This window comes from Malus sylvestris, chromosome 8, assembly GCF_916048215.2.
Source record: "Malus sylvestris chromosome 8, drMalSylv7.2, whole genome shotgun sequence".
Taxonomy (NCBI): Eukaryota; Viridiplantae; Streptophyta; class Magnoliopsida; order Rosales; family Rosaceae; genus Malus; species Malus sylvestris.
Window position 1 is genome coordinate 6,526,122 of NC_062267.1, and position 16,603 is coordinate 6,542,724.

A 16,603-nucleotide genomic window follows, 5' to 3' on the forward strand; every position below is an offset into this window, starting at 1 on the left:
CCTTCTACTACCCCACGTCACTCTCTTCTGGAAGAATTTGTTTACGAAATTTAATTTGCTTAGTTTAATTTGTAGCTTTTCTGCACGGAGCGTCTTCCCTCCTCCTACTACCCCACGTCACTCTCTTCTGGAATAATTTGTTTACGAATTGAGAGATTGAATTGTTGCTTGGAAATTCGGAAAATTTATAGTCTTTGTATGGTATTTTAGGTTTAGGATACTGAAAGATTGTGTCTTTGATGTATAATTAATATTGAATTTGATGAACTTGATTAGATTTTGCATTGTTTTAGGCCACTGCATATTAAGTCTGTGATAAAAATTAGGGATTGTTTGTGTGATTTTTTCCGTATTCATAATTGTTCAGCATAATCAAAATTAGAGTTTTGTTTTTTGGTGTGCTGATTTTCAGGTACTCTGTATTAGTAATTGCTTATTTCAAAAGGGAATGCGGGGATATGATAGAGATGTAACCAAATTTCCAATCTTCAACCATTGACTTTTTGTATGTAAATTTTTTATCACGATACTCTATTATTTTTTGGAGTAATTAGTTTAACAATTGATATCTGTTGTTTTGGCATAGGAATATGGTGGTCAGGCGATGAATATGAGGATTATGAGGACAATGAGGATGGCGAAGAATATGAAGAGGAAGAGGAAAATTCAGAAGAGTTTCACCCCCACTACATTTGCACCTTACAGTTTCTAGTTGGATTGAAATCCTCCATCTTCTTCCATATGTTCACCAGTCTCCTCCAACGGAATATTCAAAAGGATAAACATGGGATGAAACTGTAAAGCAATGGGCAGTTTTGCGAGAAAGAACACAAACTGTAGAGCATAACGGGTTCCTTTGTTTCTTTGCAGATGAATGGAGAACTTTAAGGCATTTCTCATGTGGATTTTTCTTATAGAAAAGGTATGGTATTCTGTATGATCTTACCTACTTTTTTTTTTCGAGTGTCGTGTGATTGTTTTCTAATAAACTTAGGCTATACATATTTTTTTTTTACCTTATCTCTTTCCTATGTTACTTACCGTAGGGATGCATCTGAGTAGTTTTACATGAGATCTAAATGGGAAAAATAAAAATAAAAAATCCTTCTGAAGATAACAAAATGAATACTTATGGCAAGAGGATCAAAGTGCTCCCACACTTCTGATTCTAATGGAATGCAATATGATTACCCAAAAACTTTACACAGTTAAAATAATTGCACTAATTATACAAAAGAAGTTAAACTGTAAATCATATTCAATCATGAGGACAAATAACCCTGCAGAAAATTGTTCATGCCCATAATGTGGTCATCCAAATTTTGTATTGGCTGGTCCATTGATTTTTCTGAAGGAAATCAGAATATAGGCATGTTGTCCGCGATATGATTGACATAGTTTAATTAGATTGAAACCAGACATACCCATCTAATGTATATGTTGTATGCATTCGTCATCTTTAGGGGTGTGTAGTGCCCGTGATTAAAAAAGGTCTCTCACATGAGTGTAAGCGTATGTGGGGATATAAGGTTTTGATCTCCCTCATTTTGATATATGATTGGATTTTTATTGTAGTAGATTTGATTTGCAAAATTACAATTGATTTGCTCTTAGTTTTCCACGATTGTTTTATTTGTTATTGTTTCATTTCTTTTCATTCCGTGTGTTTTTTTTTCTTGACTGGCCAGGAACATGATAAAGCTTTTTGATTGTTTGGATCGACAAGGAACGATAAGCATTTTTGCAAGCCATTTGAAGTCCATCCAAATAAGAATTCAGGACTATGTGTTGTCTTGCTTAATCAGGTTTTTGTTTTAGTTTTTAAATATCTTAGTTTCAAACAATTCTATATGGCATCATTTGTATGCTTTTACTTCAATGTTTGGGTGAGAAGTTGGACGTATTCTTCATTTGAAAAATAAATAAATAAATTTACTCTTTTCCATGGTGATCAGTGCAAAGAGAATGAACCACTGGAGATCTGCTATGCCAAAGAGAAAACAAGTATGGAAGATGGAGATTAGTTCTTGACTGCTCTCATTGTGGAGGACAAAAGTATAAACATTAAACACAAAGGTTTTTGAATTATATGTGGATTGAGGAGAAAAATATAAGAGTATATGAAATATAATTTTGCTTTCTGTGTGTAGTGAATGGAATAACAAATTTCTGTATAATTTTTGTACTTTTGCAAACAAGTACCACCTGATAGCGAATTGTCAATTTTACTTGCAATTGGTGACAAACAACATTTTTAATGTGCACAATGTTGACATGCCAATGTCTAAAACCTAATAGAAATTTATAAGTTCAATTAGCATTTGATTAAAAATCAATGCCCGTAGAGAAAAGGATATCAAACCAATGTTTTCGGAGCAGCTAGGTGAATTCTAAAAGCATGTGCTACAAATTGCTTTTCACTGGTAGAATTTCATTTCCTTTCAAACAAAGTTAACTTTCATTTCCAAAGATTCTGGATTCTGATTCAAGATCTTTGGTTTAGACTTATCATCAGACAAGGCCTTGAGAATTTAATGCCCGTAGAAAAAATGATATCAAAACACTTTTGTAATTCATCATCTCTGCATACGATTACAATCACTTATATCTAATACGTACGACCAACAATCAATTCAGTTTTATATTCAGAGTTTCACCATTTTCTCTTGATACATTTTTTCTGCATTTTGTACTGTAATTGCAATCGTACTCATTCCTTTGCTACACCAACTTCAGAGTGAATTAAGGTTTTTTCTGCATTTTGTACTGTAATTGTAATTGCATTTTGTACATTTTTTCTACAAGTTCTTTTTTCAAAAATACAATGTCCAAATTCATTTTAGTTGTACTCTATTTGTAGTGCTGATATTGCAGAATTTATTGTCATCATTGAATAATGTCTGGGTAATGCTAGGGAGACTAAATTTGTAGACAATATTTGTGCATTTTATCTTTCTTAAAAGTCGAAAAAATTCAGATTTCATACTTATTTGTTTTGGTGCGTGTGATAAAAAAAACGTTTGATAATGTGGCACCAATGATAAAAAAAATAATAACAATGACTACAAATTGGCATACGTGGTTTCGACATATGTAAAAGTTCTTTGGGTGTAGCACCAAGAATTACATAACAATAAGCCTTGACTATGTGTGTTAATTAGAAAGCATGGTTATAATAATAGTTTGTAACACAATCGTAGAGAAAAAAAATATCACAAGGAGATGATTGAAGAAAAGAAAATAATAAGAAATTGTTATGACATTCTCACATGCATAACCAAAGTAACACATCTTTAGGGGCGCTATGAAAAAATGTCTCTCGCATGCGCGTGCGGAAATGCTAGTATTAATATAAATATGAAACATAATAAGTGATTACAGCAGCTTGAATCATTCCTGTATATACATAGATGGCTTCCTAAAATGTCACAAAAATTTGAGTTTCTATGGCTACATTGGGACCGATCGTACCTATTCTTGTATATCCATTTAGAACCCTGAGAAGTTGACCAAAGTTTTAGATGTAGGCATATAATTGCAGTTTCTTAATTTTGGACTGTTAGATTTATTTATTTTTATTGTTAAATTTATCATATTCGATTTTATCCGTTAAATTTAATATTTTTATAAATTTAAAATTTAAAAACAAATAATTTTAAATCAGAACCGTTGATAAATGCGGCCCGATAAAAAATATAATGCGATTGGGATTGCACATGGACGGCCAACAACCCATCAGGCTGGGCCCCACTTCCACAGCCTGTCCCTTTTTCCTTCGACTTTTGGCAAGTTTCCTTCGCTTTTGTTCAATCATGCACGTTTTCCATACCATTTTACAGTTATTACACGCATCGGTCATCTTTTTCCTTTTTCTGGGTTGTTGTGCCGAGACTGCCCTCCAACTGGATCTTGGAGTTTTCCTCTGGTTTATATCACCCATTTAATCCGTCTGTCATCCTATTTTCATATTCTCTTTATGCCCTTCAGTAATGTGTGGTCACGGTTAAGCTACGTCAACATTTTATATTAATTTTTTATAGAAATAATAAAACAAAAAGTAATAGAAATATAAAATGTTGACGTGGCTTAACTGTGACCACAAAAACAAAAAAGCATGGAAAAAGTATGAAAATGAGAGGGAAGACAATCCAACTCCATTTAATCCACCAGTCCATCTGACTTCTAATTGCACCCCTTGCGCCCCTCTCCCATCGGTCCCCCTCTGCAACTCTCCTTCTCCCTCTCGGCAAAACCGAGAACCACCACCGTATCACCTCCAAACATCACCCAAACTCACCTAAAAATCAAAGGGGTCAAGGCGGTGGAGAAGTGGGTTAATGGTTATGTCTGTGTTCTTCTTGATAATTGTATGTGTTTATGCCCTCATGATATTATGAGATGTCATGGGATTGTTTGTGATCTGACTAAATACATAGTAATTAATAAGGATAATAGTTCATATTTTTAACGAGGGTTAATGGTTTTATGTTTTTACGATGAATTGTCGAGTGTTAGTAGGATTATTCAATTGGAAATTTATTTAATAAATTCATGGATTTTTATGAAATTCAATTGATTTGTAGAGATTTTATATAAATTTTGTTTCAATTCTCTCAAAATCTCATAAAGAAAAGTGAGATTTGTGAATACTTAAAATTCTCTCAAATTCCTCAACTTTTTCAAATTCTTTAAAATCAATTTCTCAATTGCTAATAGAATACATCTAAAATGTTAAAAACTTATTTAAAATCCTAATTGAATACAATTGGATTTCTAAGGATGTTAATAAACTATCAGTCTTAGTCTCAGCTTTCTTGTTTTGGATCAATCTCAGTCTCAGCTTGGGAGGCGTCCACCCATCCTAGAAAGCTCTGCCACAATTAAGGTTTTCTTCTTTTCTTAGCTGAGCCAAAAGCGTTTGTTTTCAAATTACTTATCACAAATATGTATCATCTTTCTAATAGAGATGAAATTTATATGTATTGATGGCGCTACCAAATGAGTTAATTTGTCACCTGACTCGTGCCCCATGTGAAATAGTGTTTTAATCAATTTAAAAATACTCTAAAACAAGTTCACAATCATGTTAACTTTAGCAATCATTACCACTTGAACCTTAAGTAATAGTCGCGCAAACGTTATTCCATTGTCATGTGAACCTTAATGGCTCGTATGGCAGCCTAGACTGGATAAGCCTAGAACAGAGTCTAAGCTCAATCCTATGAAGTCCCACTCCTATCTCTTCATGATTTAGCATTTTCTCTATGATCGATTTAAGCCTAGAAAGATAGTTCCGTTTCTACGATTCGTTCGTTATTTTCATTCTGGCTAAATTAGATTTAGTCTCCTACAGATTTGCAGTTACTTCATTGCAGCAACCTTTTTTGTTTTTTTCCTGGTTTAATAACACATAATATAAGACAATGCTAACATGATGGGATTTCTCCGTTATCACTTTTTGATGTTCTTGTGGGGAGACTTTTCATGGATTTCTCCATCATAATGGGATGGTTTATGGGCCTCAATTTCCATCACAATCTTATCTCCAACTCTAATCAAGCATTGGTTACTTACATTTTCCATGATGGGATGGTTTATGGGCCTCAATTTCCATCACAATCTTATCTCCAACTCTAATCAAGCATTGGTTACTTACATTTTCCATGATGGGATGGTTTATGGGCCTCAATTTCCATCACAATCTTATCTCCATTCTAATCAAGTATTGGTTACTTGCATTTTTTGGGGCTAAACACCTTTTGAATAATCTTTAGTATGTAAAGTGTGCCTTGACTTGTAGCCCACTATGGCACACTCAGAGTTGTGTAATGTCATGGGAAGATGGGGGGAGTACAAGATGAAATCATGAAACTCTTAACAACCACACAAATTTTATTTTTTCTATTTTATATGAGCGATATTGAGGGAAAGAAAATTAGACTTGAGACTTTGGATATAGAGTAAATACTTTAAATTAGACTTGAGACTTTGGATACAGAGTAAATACTTTTAACCAACTAGACTACTGTTCCCTTGCAGAAACTCCATGACATTTTGTTTTGCTCTTGATTTTGTTTCATGGGTAAGTGCGAAATGATTCAAGTTGCAAATCCAAGCTAAAAATGACACAAAATTGAAGTTGGAACAAAAGATGTGAAAACATAAGAACAATCTTTTACATTTGAAAGGTTCTAACGATCTTTGTGTATATAGTAACACTATAATACAGTGATATTCATCTATATTAGTAAATGAGAAGTCTCATATTTAACTGACATATTATCTCATTTAGCCCAAATTCTCTCCTCTAAGTAGAATATCGTTATAGAAAAAAAGCCCTCAAAACATCACAAGAATTAAAAAAGGTTATACCAGAAATTCACATTGATACATAATTACAAGAGTTAGAAAGAATCGTTATGAATAGAAAAGAAACAAGTATTACAGCCTAATTTAAACCCTAAACCCTAACTCATCACTGACCCTTTAGTGAAAAAGTTATATATTTGGTCAAAACCTGTAAAAATTTATGTCCATTGTATATTTATCTGTTCTCCCAAACCCAACTAAATTTGGTTCTTTCATAATTTTTGTGGATCCAACTAAAACTTAACATGCCAGAGTGCATGTATAAGTAAAGGAGATGGATTGTCTGCCCTCCTCTCCTCATATTCTTCTGTTTTGTGCGATTACGGTTAAGCCACATCAACATTTATTTTTTGTCTTATTATTTTTATAAAAAAATTAATATAAAATGTTGACGTGACTTAACCGTGACCGTACAAAATAAGAGGGCATGGAAAGGGTATGAGAAAGGGAGGGCAGACAATCCATCTCCATAAGTAAATTGCAAGAAAGACTCTGAAAAGCAGACATATACATATAAATATGAAACATAATAAGTGATTATAGCAGCATGAATCATTCCTATGCAGTATGCATAGATGGGTTCCTAAAATGTCACAAAAAAAAATTGAGTTTCTTTGGCTACATTGGAACCGATGGTTCCTATTCTTGTATACGCATTTAGAACCCTGAGAAGTTGACCAAAGTTTTAGGTTTAGGCATGTAATTGCAGTTTCTTCGTTGCAGCAACCTTTTTTTTTCTTTCTTTCTGTTTGTTTACTTCAAAGAAAGAGCATCACAACCTTCATTTAATCTTCTTATTTGACTTCATTTGCTTTGTTTTTTTGTTCTGTTTAATTGTTCCTCAATTCTTAGTGAATAAACTTAGTGAAAACAGGATCCAGATCTCATATATCTTATACAGTTAGTTATCTAAAAAAGTCTCATATTATACCTATAATAAGACCATCTCCAAATATTAAGACAAAAAATTTAGGTTTTAACTCAAAAATAGTTTTTCTATTCCAACCGTTATGGGTTAAATTTTTAACGAAAGATTATTAAGAAATGAAATTAAGCTGAATTATGTTCATTAAGTAACCTTTTAAAAAAATAAAAAATATATAGATTATCCTAATTTAATTTCATAAACATTTTGACCGAAAAATAATTAGACTCTGATATATAATGAAAAAACACTAAACTGATTATTTTCTCGAAACAAAGCATTGTATGTTGATTTAATTTTAGACCGTTAGATCTCTTTTTTTTTACAGTTAAATATATCATATTCGACCTCATCCGTTAGATTTAATGTATTTTTAAATTTAAAATCTAAAATTAATAATTTTGAATCAGGACCGTCCAGATCAATGTCGTCCGATCAAAATAATGCAATTGGGATTGCACATGGGTGGCTGACAACCCATCTTACTTCCTTCCTTTCAGTGAGTCAATAATGCACGTCAATCATACGCGTTTCCATACTTTTTTTGTACAGTTTCCTTCCACGCGTCAGCCATCTATTTCCTTTTTCTTCGTTGATGTGCCGAAACTGCCCTCCAGCTGGATCTCCGGAATTCCAGAAGGATCATTTTCAGATCATTTCCGTTCATCGTATATTGTAAATCAATTTTCATCAAATACTATTTATATTTAATATGAAATAAAAATATTTAAAATAATTTCTGACCGTTGGATTTACAATGAACGGACACAACCTAAAGATTCTCAGGATAGAGAATCCTCATTCTCCGGAATTGGGTTAATGGTTCTGTGTTCTTCTTGATAATTCCTCTCTCGTCATTGCACCCCTCCCACTAATTCCTCTCTTCCACGCCTCTCACTTGATCTCTCATTACACTCAAGACTCCTCCATCTTCCAATACTGTCACTCTCTCTCATCCCTCACAAACTCCTCCCATCTGTCCCCCTCTGCAACTCTCCTTCTCCCTCTCGGCAAAACTCACCGTATCACCTCCAAACACCATCCAAACTCACCCAAAAATCAAAGCGGTCAAGGCGGTGGAGAAGTGGGTTAATGGTTCTGTGTTCTTCTTGATAATTGTATGTGTTTATGCCCTCGTGATATTATGAGATATCATGGGATTGTTTGTGATCCGATTAAATACATCGCAATAAGGATAATAGTTCATATTTTTTATGAGGGATAATGGTTCTATTTTTTTACGGTGAATTGTCGTGTTAGGTGCACGTATTCAATTCAGAATTTACAAGATTTTAATGAATTTTTATATAGTTTAATTGATTTGTAGGGATATTTTATAAATTTTGATTTAATTTTTTTTTAAAATTTTATGAAAGATGTGAGATATATGAATGTTTAAAATTGTCTCAAATTTTCTATAATTTCTCAACTTTTTCAATTCTTTAAAATCAAATTTTCAACTTGTAATTGAATACACTTACAAAGTATAAATTTTATTAAAATTCTAATTGAATACAATCGGATTTTAAGAATTTTAATAACCTATCATAAAAACATGATTGAATATGTTGAATTTTATACAATTACTTTAAATTTTAATTGAATAACCTTAAATTACATATTTGATCGTCCTCTAATCAAGATAATCGAATGTGAAGAATGAAGCAAAATCCGTTTGAAAAAAATGTTCTCAAATTCGATTTTTTCCTCAATGGTTTCAATTAATTAATATTTTACGTTAATAGTTACCAATCTATTTGTCCTGAGATATTTCAACTTTTCTGATATAGATTTAACAATATAATTTTATCAACTTTTTGATAATTCTTAACTCACTTGGTGATTAAGTTGTTTGGAAGTGTTTTCACCATGTTTTTATAAAAAAAATTCAAATTCTAAATTTTAATTCATCTGAGCTAACAACTGAAAATTATAAAGATATTTGAAAAGTAAAAGAATTTTCATGTTAAGTATATGATTGTGTTGTTCCAGCATGATTAGTTTTAGTAAATAAGATATATATATATATATATAATCTGCTTTAATTTGTATTTAATAGAAATAATTGTTTGATAAATGTGAATATATTGTCTGCATGCTTAATAACAAATTATTTGCTTTTTTTGGTGCCAGCTGTTGTCAACTCCATTGATAGTGACACACAACAACAATTTGCGATGTGCTCCAAATGTTTGCAAATTCAAGAACACTGAGAGCAACTCCACCTATAGAGCTCTTCCCCTGGTAATCTACTATTCAATCCATCCTATTAAATAGTAATTGACTTAAATGAATAGTAATTACCATTAATGAACAGTAATTGCCATTTACATCTCCACCCTTGGAACCTTCCCCCTGGCAATAAACAATAAAAATAATAGTTTCTTTTGTTTGTTTAAATAATAAAAAATTACAAAAGCTATCTATATCTCTCTCTGACACAAAAAAAAATAAAAAATTGCAAACCCTCGGGCCACAGGCCCGTCGACTCCCCACCCCCCTTCGCTCGAGCTCCCACCCTGACTCGGGCCCTTCCCCGCTGGATTTGCTCCCACCGACCCGAGGGCCCTTTCTCCTTGCCTGACGCCCGAGCAACCAGCAAGGCTGGAGTTGCTCTGAAGCAAATTATTCTCTCCATAGTGCTCAAGTCAATGACAGCTGGCATGCCAATGCTACTTTACAACAAAACATTATTTAAACTATTTTTTTTAACATAAACAAGGTGATTGCTAGTGTTGTAGTGTAACACTAATTTGGGAATTTCACATTTTCTCCTTCTTTGTTTTTATTTTTTCATTCATCATTCCTTTCATCAGATACGCTTTTCAGCATTATTACAGGTTTCAGTTTTTTTGGAACTCATGGATAAATTTTTTTTTTAATTTTTAAAAGGACCTATTTTGGAGGCCGGATAAATTTATAGAGACATATCAGTTTTTCTCTAGCCACAATTAAGCAGCACAGTCAAGCTGACTCACTAGCTATATTTGTTGATGCAATGAGTAACTTTTTAGTTTTCTTAGCTCAATGAATATGTTATTTATTGCATTCTCTGCCTTTTAAAAAAAAATTGTTTTCTTATGAATTAATAATAAATAAAATTCTGAGAACACAAATTTTGGAAACAACGAGTGTAAGCATACAACCGATATTATTAATTGTATGTAAAAATTGATTCAAAAAGCTATGAATGTATCAATACATTATATGACTCACCAACTTTTACCAAATCAATAACTTACAACTAAGAATGTGAGTAAATTTTGGTATAAGTGTTATACAAGTGTTGTTTTATAAAAATTGTACACAAGTCTATTCTGCTCGAGATTTTAACATGAAAAACACATATGTGGAGTTTGTTTTGTTTAATTTTGGGAGTTTTGTGATTTTGAGATTTATAAATATCATAATTTTAATCCGTGAATTTTTTAATTCAGATTATTTTATACATTCTGATGAGAGAGTGAGTTGAAATTGTGATTTGTTTTTGTCATTGTATATAGGCAGAAGTTGGTTCAAGGTTGAATTAACAGTTATATTTTTTTCCAATTCCATGTTTGTAGATAATAACGATGCACTCATACAACGTTCTCTATCTAGCTAAGACTGTTGGTAGTGGTGAAGTCCTGCTGAATTGCTGAAAAAAAGGTCCTCTCCAATTGGTTTGAACCAAACTCCAATCCAAAAAAAAAAAAAAAAAATCACTAGGTAACCACACTCTATCCTTATTTTCTTTGTAGTATATTTCTGTTGTCATAAATATTTGCTTCATTTAGCTTTAGGGTACGCATGTTAACTCAGAAGAAGAAGATAAAACTTAATGCTTTTAGATTTCTCAGTTCCTTTTGCTTTTAGATAGAAAATTGCAATTGTATCCCGCAGAACTTTGCAAGAAAAAAAAGAAGAAATTATTAGGTTCTCTCCCTTCTTACTTCATTAGCTTATTCTCAATTTACAGAACGACCGTTTTGTATTGGTGCTCTAAGGAACGTATATATTGAAGAGCAACTCACTTTATCCATAACCAACAGAGCTAAGGGTACGTTCTTTAATTATAACCATAATTGATTTGAGTTTGAATCTTGTATCTCATTTATGGTAATTTGGTGGTTGTCTTCATATTTGATTTGATTTGATTTAGGGGCTTTTCACATGTAATTAAGCCCTTAATAACATGGAAAAATGCTCCGGATTCAATAGTTTGTAGAATCGATTTACTTTATAACACTAAAGATATTTTACAAATAAGAATCAATTGGAACATGACAAGTGGATAGATGAGGGTGTCGGAATCGGGATGTGGGCTAGTGTAGCTTATAATTTAGGGTTTAGGACTCGGCCTTTGGACAGAGTCCTAAACTCATTATCGCTTAACCCTAGGTCATAAAAATTAACCCTATGCTTTTTATAAAATAAAATTAAAAAAAAAATCAACAATCGTGAATTTTTTGGTAAACAGTGGGTCATTTGGTTTGCTTCTAAATCTGGTGCCATGCAAGCTTGTACTTTTTAGTCAGTGTGTTGATTATTTATCGTGTTTATGTTAAATCTGCAATAGTTCAGTGTACATACGTGATGTAATCTTGAAAAAAAATGAAGAAAATCAGAGAAATTTAGAGATGAAATGCTTGAGCTAATAGTAGCAGCTCAGCATCCTTCATGCATTCTTATCTCTTCCCCTTCACTACCAAACAAAGACCATTACACTGAGCCCTTCAATCTAAAAAACTAATTTGGTGCATACACTTGTCTAATGAAACCAAGTCCACACCTAGTTCACTAACAACAAAGTTAACACTAGCAGTTACATAACACTAGCCTTATGGAATTCAAGCAAACAAACACAAACAAATTTCTTGTGTTCCAAGTTGTAGGATCAAAACCAAATCTCATTTAGCTCCAACATTCCCTTCTAAATGGATTATGCTTTGACTCCAAGCAGTCTTCTCAGGTAAACAAATTTGTGTTTAGGCAGAGTTTTGCTGAAAATATTTCCAGTCTGATCTTTAGACTTGCAGTACAACAACTCAATTAGATCTGCATATCCAAATGTAAAGGCATAGTCTGAGATACTTCTTATATCATTCTCACTTCCACCCCAGTCACTATTATAGAAGCCAATTAGATCTGCATTTTCACTTTATATACTTGAAACCAAAATCCAAGGTTCATGAGATGTGCCCGAGGACCTTTTTTGCAGTTTCCAAGTGAATCTTTGTTATACTATGCATAAATCTTGATAATAGGTTTGCTACAAACATGATATCAAGTCTTGTTGCTGTCAAATAGAGTAGACTGCCAACAATATTCTTGTACAAAATCTCATCAGCAACTTCAGTTCCATCATTTTTACACTTTCATTTGTAATCAATGGGGTAGCAACTGACTTGCATCATTTTGGTCCAAATTTCTCAAGTAGGGCATGTGCATATTTTTGCTGATGTATGAAAATACTACTGGATTCTGGAATCGCTCCAATTCCCAGAAAGTGATGAAGAAATCCCAAATTAGTCATTTCATAATGCTTCATTGCTTCCAGCATGAGTTCAGAAATCATAGCTTCATTGCTTCCAATGAACACCGCCTCGTCAACATAGATAAACACAATTAGCTTTTATGAGCCTTTTCTCGTCTTTGTATAAATTGTTGCCTCACTTGAACTTTTGCTGAAACCTCTCTTGCTGAAGTAGTAGTCAATTTCACTGTACCGAGACCTTGGTGCTTACTTCAATCCATACAGTGCCTGCCTTAATTTGAACACCTTCTCATCTTTATTTGGAATCACAAAACCTTATTCAAGTATATGTTATTGTGAAAAGCTGAATTTACATCTAACAGATACAATTTCCAACCTTTCTGTGTGGCCAAAGCAATTAAAGTCCTACTAGTGTCCAACCTGGTCATTGGAGCAAAGGTTTCATTGAAATTCACTCCAGATTGTTGGAAATAACCCTTAGCAACTAGTCTTGCCTTGTTCTTTTGTACAAAGCCATCTAGATTCAATTTCTTCTTATAGATGCATTTCACACCTATCACTAGTTTGTCCCTTGGTCTATTCACAAGTTCCCAAGTTGAGTTTTTCTCAATCATAAAATTCCATCACTCATTGCCTTCTGCCAAGATTGGTCATTCTCAGCTTCTTAAAGGCTTTCAGGTTCCATTATACGATAGTTGCAGGTTGCATAAATCTCACTCAACCTCCTTATTCTTAATGATGTTGATCCTAAGGAAGAGTCTTGCACTTTTAGGTCCTCTGGTGTTGAAATTAAACGTTGGAGAGACTAAATTTTAAATACAATTTGACTCTCAGTTTGTGTTTCACATTCCACTTCATCAAGTCGAAGTGGTACTAAGATGATATCTTCAACCGTTTTATCCCAACTCTTAACAGCTTCTTTATTAAATATAACATCCCTCAAAATAATCATCTTGTAAGTTTTAAGATTGAAAAATCTATACCCTTTCTCTTAACTCCTATATCCCATATAGATGCATTTGGTGGTGTTGTCTTCAAGTTTGTGTCTCAATTGTGTTGGCATCTGTGCATAAAAAATAGAACACCCTTGGATGCTTCACACCAAGTTTCTTGCCACTAAATGCTTCAAAAGGATTCATTTTTTCAAGTGTCTTTATTGGACATATGTTGAGAAGATAGACTGCAGTTTTAATTGCCTCACTCCAAAATGAATGTGGCATCTTCTTTTCAAGCAACATGGATTTTGCCATTTCAAGCCGTCTTATTTTTCCTTTATGTAATACCATTCTACTGTGATGAGTAAGCAACAATTAGTTGTTTTGTAGTCCTATATCCTCACATAACTCCTTGAACTCGAATCACTTCTAAGCTTTTTTATTTTTAGTCCACGTTGTAGTTCAACCATTGCTTTGAACTTTTTGAAAACAAAAACACTACTCTTACCACATAATTTTACCATCATTTGTATCATCTCCTAATAGAGATGAGAACCAAATGTGTTAGTGGGCACTACTTTATTAAAGAGAGATTACAAATATGTATTAACTGTAGCATTACTCTTTGGACAAAAGAGAACACTTTTGCCTTGTTTCTCATGAGATACACCCAAACCATTCTTGTGCAGTCATTTATGAACAACAAGAAATATCTGTTTTCATTGAGTGGTGGTGTTTGCATTGGACCACGAACATCAGTGTGGATGAGCTCTAAGGGTATATTCACCAGTGTATTCTTGCTTTACCTGTGGAGTAGGTTTCTTATGCCACTTCTTGCCCTTTCTTTTCTACATTTTTTCTGGTTTCAGTTACTCCCTTGAGGGCTATAGTTACTCTCCCTGCCATGTATACTAAGACTAGCAAATGCCTTCTTTGCCGAGTTTTCAGAGTGCCTATTTGAGCTTTATTCATTGCCCTTCAAGGTATCTATCATCTCTTCAACCCCAATAATGTCCAGATCTTTGGTTTCCTCTATAATGGATGCAATACAGTCATAGGGTCCTAGGCAAGCTAATTAAAATTCATGCACTAGTCTTTGAGTTCACAATATAAACATTCTAGTCAAGTAAACAGATAAAGATTCACCATCATTTATCCTTGTGTATTCAAAATCTCTTCTTAAGCATTGTAGTTTGACTGATCTAACCTTTTTGTCCCCTCAAAATTCCTGTTGCAAGACATCCCAAGTAGGCTTGGATGTATTCCAGTTTGAGATTCGAGGAAATATTTCATCTGAGTCTGCTCGCTGGATGATACCGAGAGCTTTTGCATCTCTAGTTTCATTCTATTTCATTGTAATCCTCTTCACTGATAGATGTTCATCATCACCCGAGTCATCCTCCATTTCTGGGTTTTCAAACCCCTTTTTTACAAGAGAGATCGTGAGACTGGAATATAGTCTTCATTTTAACGAACCAAAAATTGTAGTTGGACCCATTGAAGATTGGAGCCCTTAAGACTCCACCACTTTCGAACCAGCCACGTGAGACTTTGAATCGAAAGTTAGGGTTCTTCGAGACTTGCGTTTTGTTTCCCCGTTTCTTCTTCACAAATTCAAGAAACGAAACACCCAAACCTAATGATCAGAACCTGAGCTTTGAGACCATGTTAAATCTGCAATTTTTAGGTGTATGTATGTGAAGTAAAACTACAGGGTTTCAGCGATAAAATGCTGGAGCTAATCGTAGCAGCTTAACAAGGATATTTCATTGGATCAAAAAGCTTCACTACCAAACAAAGACATATACTTACAGAGCAATCAGAGCCCTTCAATCTAAGAAACTAATCTGGTGCATACACTTGTCTTATGAGAGTAAGTCCCACACCTAAGTCACTAATAAAAAAATAATACTACACGTTACATTGTAGGATCAAACCAAATCTCTGTTTAGTTTCAACAGTTTATGCCTTTTGAATAGTCAAATGATTTTATATAGGGGTATTTTTTTTTAAACAAATGATGTTATCTACACTAAGGGGTAGATGAGTATGCTAAGTCTCGTAAAGAGCTAATTGGCTTTTATAGGAACTTTTAGACTTTAGGTCTTAGATAAGATTCTTTTTAGATTTTAACTTGAATGGTTTTCTAAATCTAATTTAAGTCCCTGTTTGTAAAACGTACCATATTTAAGTAAGAGTTTTTTTTCTTAACACCCCACATGTTGTTGAATACACACCCCCACATACAAAATTTATACTAAATAACTTGTGACTGTAATATGAAATGACTATTCAAGCACTCACAACCTCTATCACTCTCTATTGTAGAATAAAACCCGAACAACACTAACATGTTGATGAAGAGATATATAATTTAACATAACATAAAATCAAGTTTTGGCTTTCCGTTCATTGGTTGGTTTTCTCTTTCAAGAAATTATTTAAATAATGGAATATAAATTTGACTTTTGTAAAGCCCTGCTCTAATTGAAATCCAAAAAATAGGAAGAAAAGTGGAGGTTGTTGTAAAATTTTAGATATTATTATCTATATATAAAGCCAACACAAAAGGTGAATAGTATTTTCGATGTCACCAAGTTTCAACAAAATATTTGGGCAAAAATGCCCCCAAGACAAAAAACTTCAAAGGCATCCCAAAATAATGCATCAAATAATACAGGGCTATTTTCGTCATTTTAACAGTGTTTTTTTAATAATTAATTTTTTGTGTGTTTTTTTTAATTAGTACCTCACAATAGGTTAGCAATAATGTGATTCAATCAACTGTTCGTTAAATATTATTTTCTCTATTTTTAAATACGTTCAAAACATCTTAAGAGGCATATAATGCCGGTTATAAAAAAAGGTCTTTTGCACACGGATAATAATGTGATTAAA

The 16,603-nt window shown here is 33.1% G+C and overlaps 1 protein-coding gene and 1 long non-coding RNA gene across 4 annotated transcripts in view; one reads left to right on the forward strand and one right to left on the reverse strand.

Annotated features, from left to right (window-relative positions):
- LOC126632940 (probable disease resistance protein At4g27220) overlaps positions 1-16,603 on the forward strand; it is a 45,303-nt gene that overhangs the window by 21,783 nt on the left and 6,917 nt on the right. Inside the window, exon 1 of one of the 3 annotated variants that reach the window (XM_050303479.1) lies at positions 11,234-11,333. The exons of 1 other annotated variant lie outside the window; for it this stretch is intronic. The gene's annotated coding sequence lies outside the window, so the exon portion shown is untranslated. Of the gene's footprint in view, positions 1-11,233; positions 11,334-16,603 lie in introns of those variants that run through there. One more of the 3 variants, XM_050303481.1, reaches the window with a different exon arrangement.
- LOC126632950 (uncharacterized) lies at positions 10,775-11,379 on the reverse strand. Its single transcript, XR_007626909.1, has 2 exons — positions 11,251-11,379; positions 10,775-10,998 (listed from the first exon to the last, which is right to left on the reverse strand). It is a non-coding gene; the product is annotated as an uncharacterized LOC126632950 (long non-coding RNA).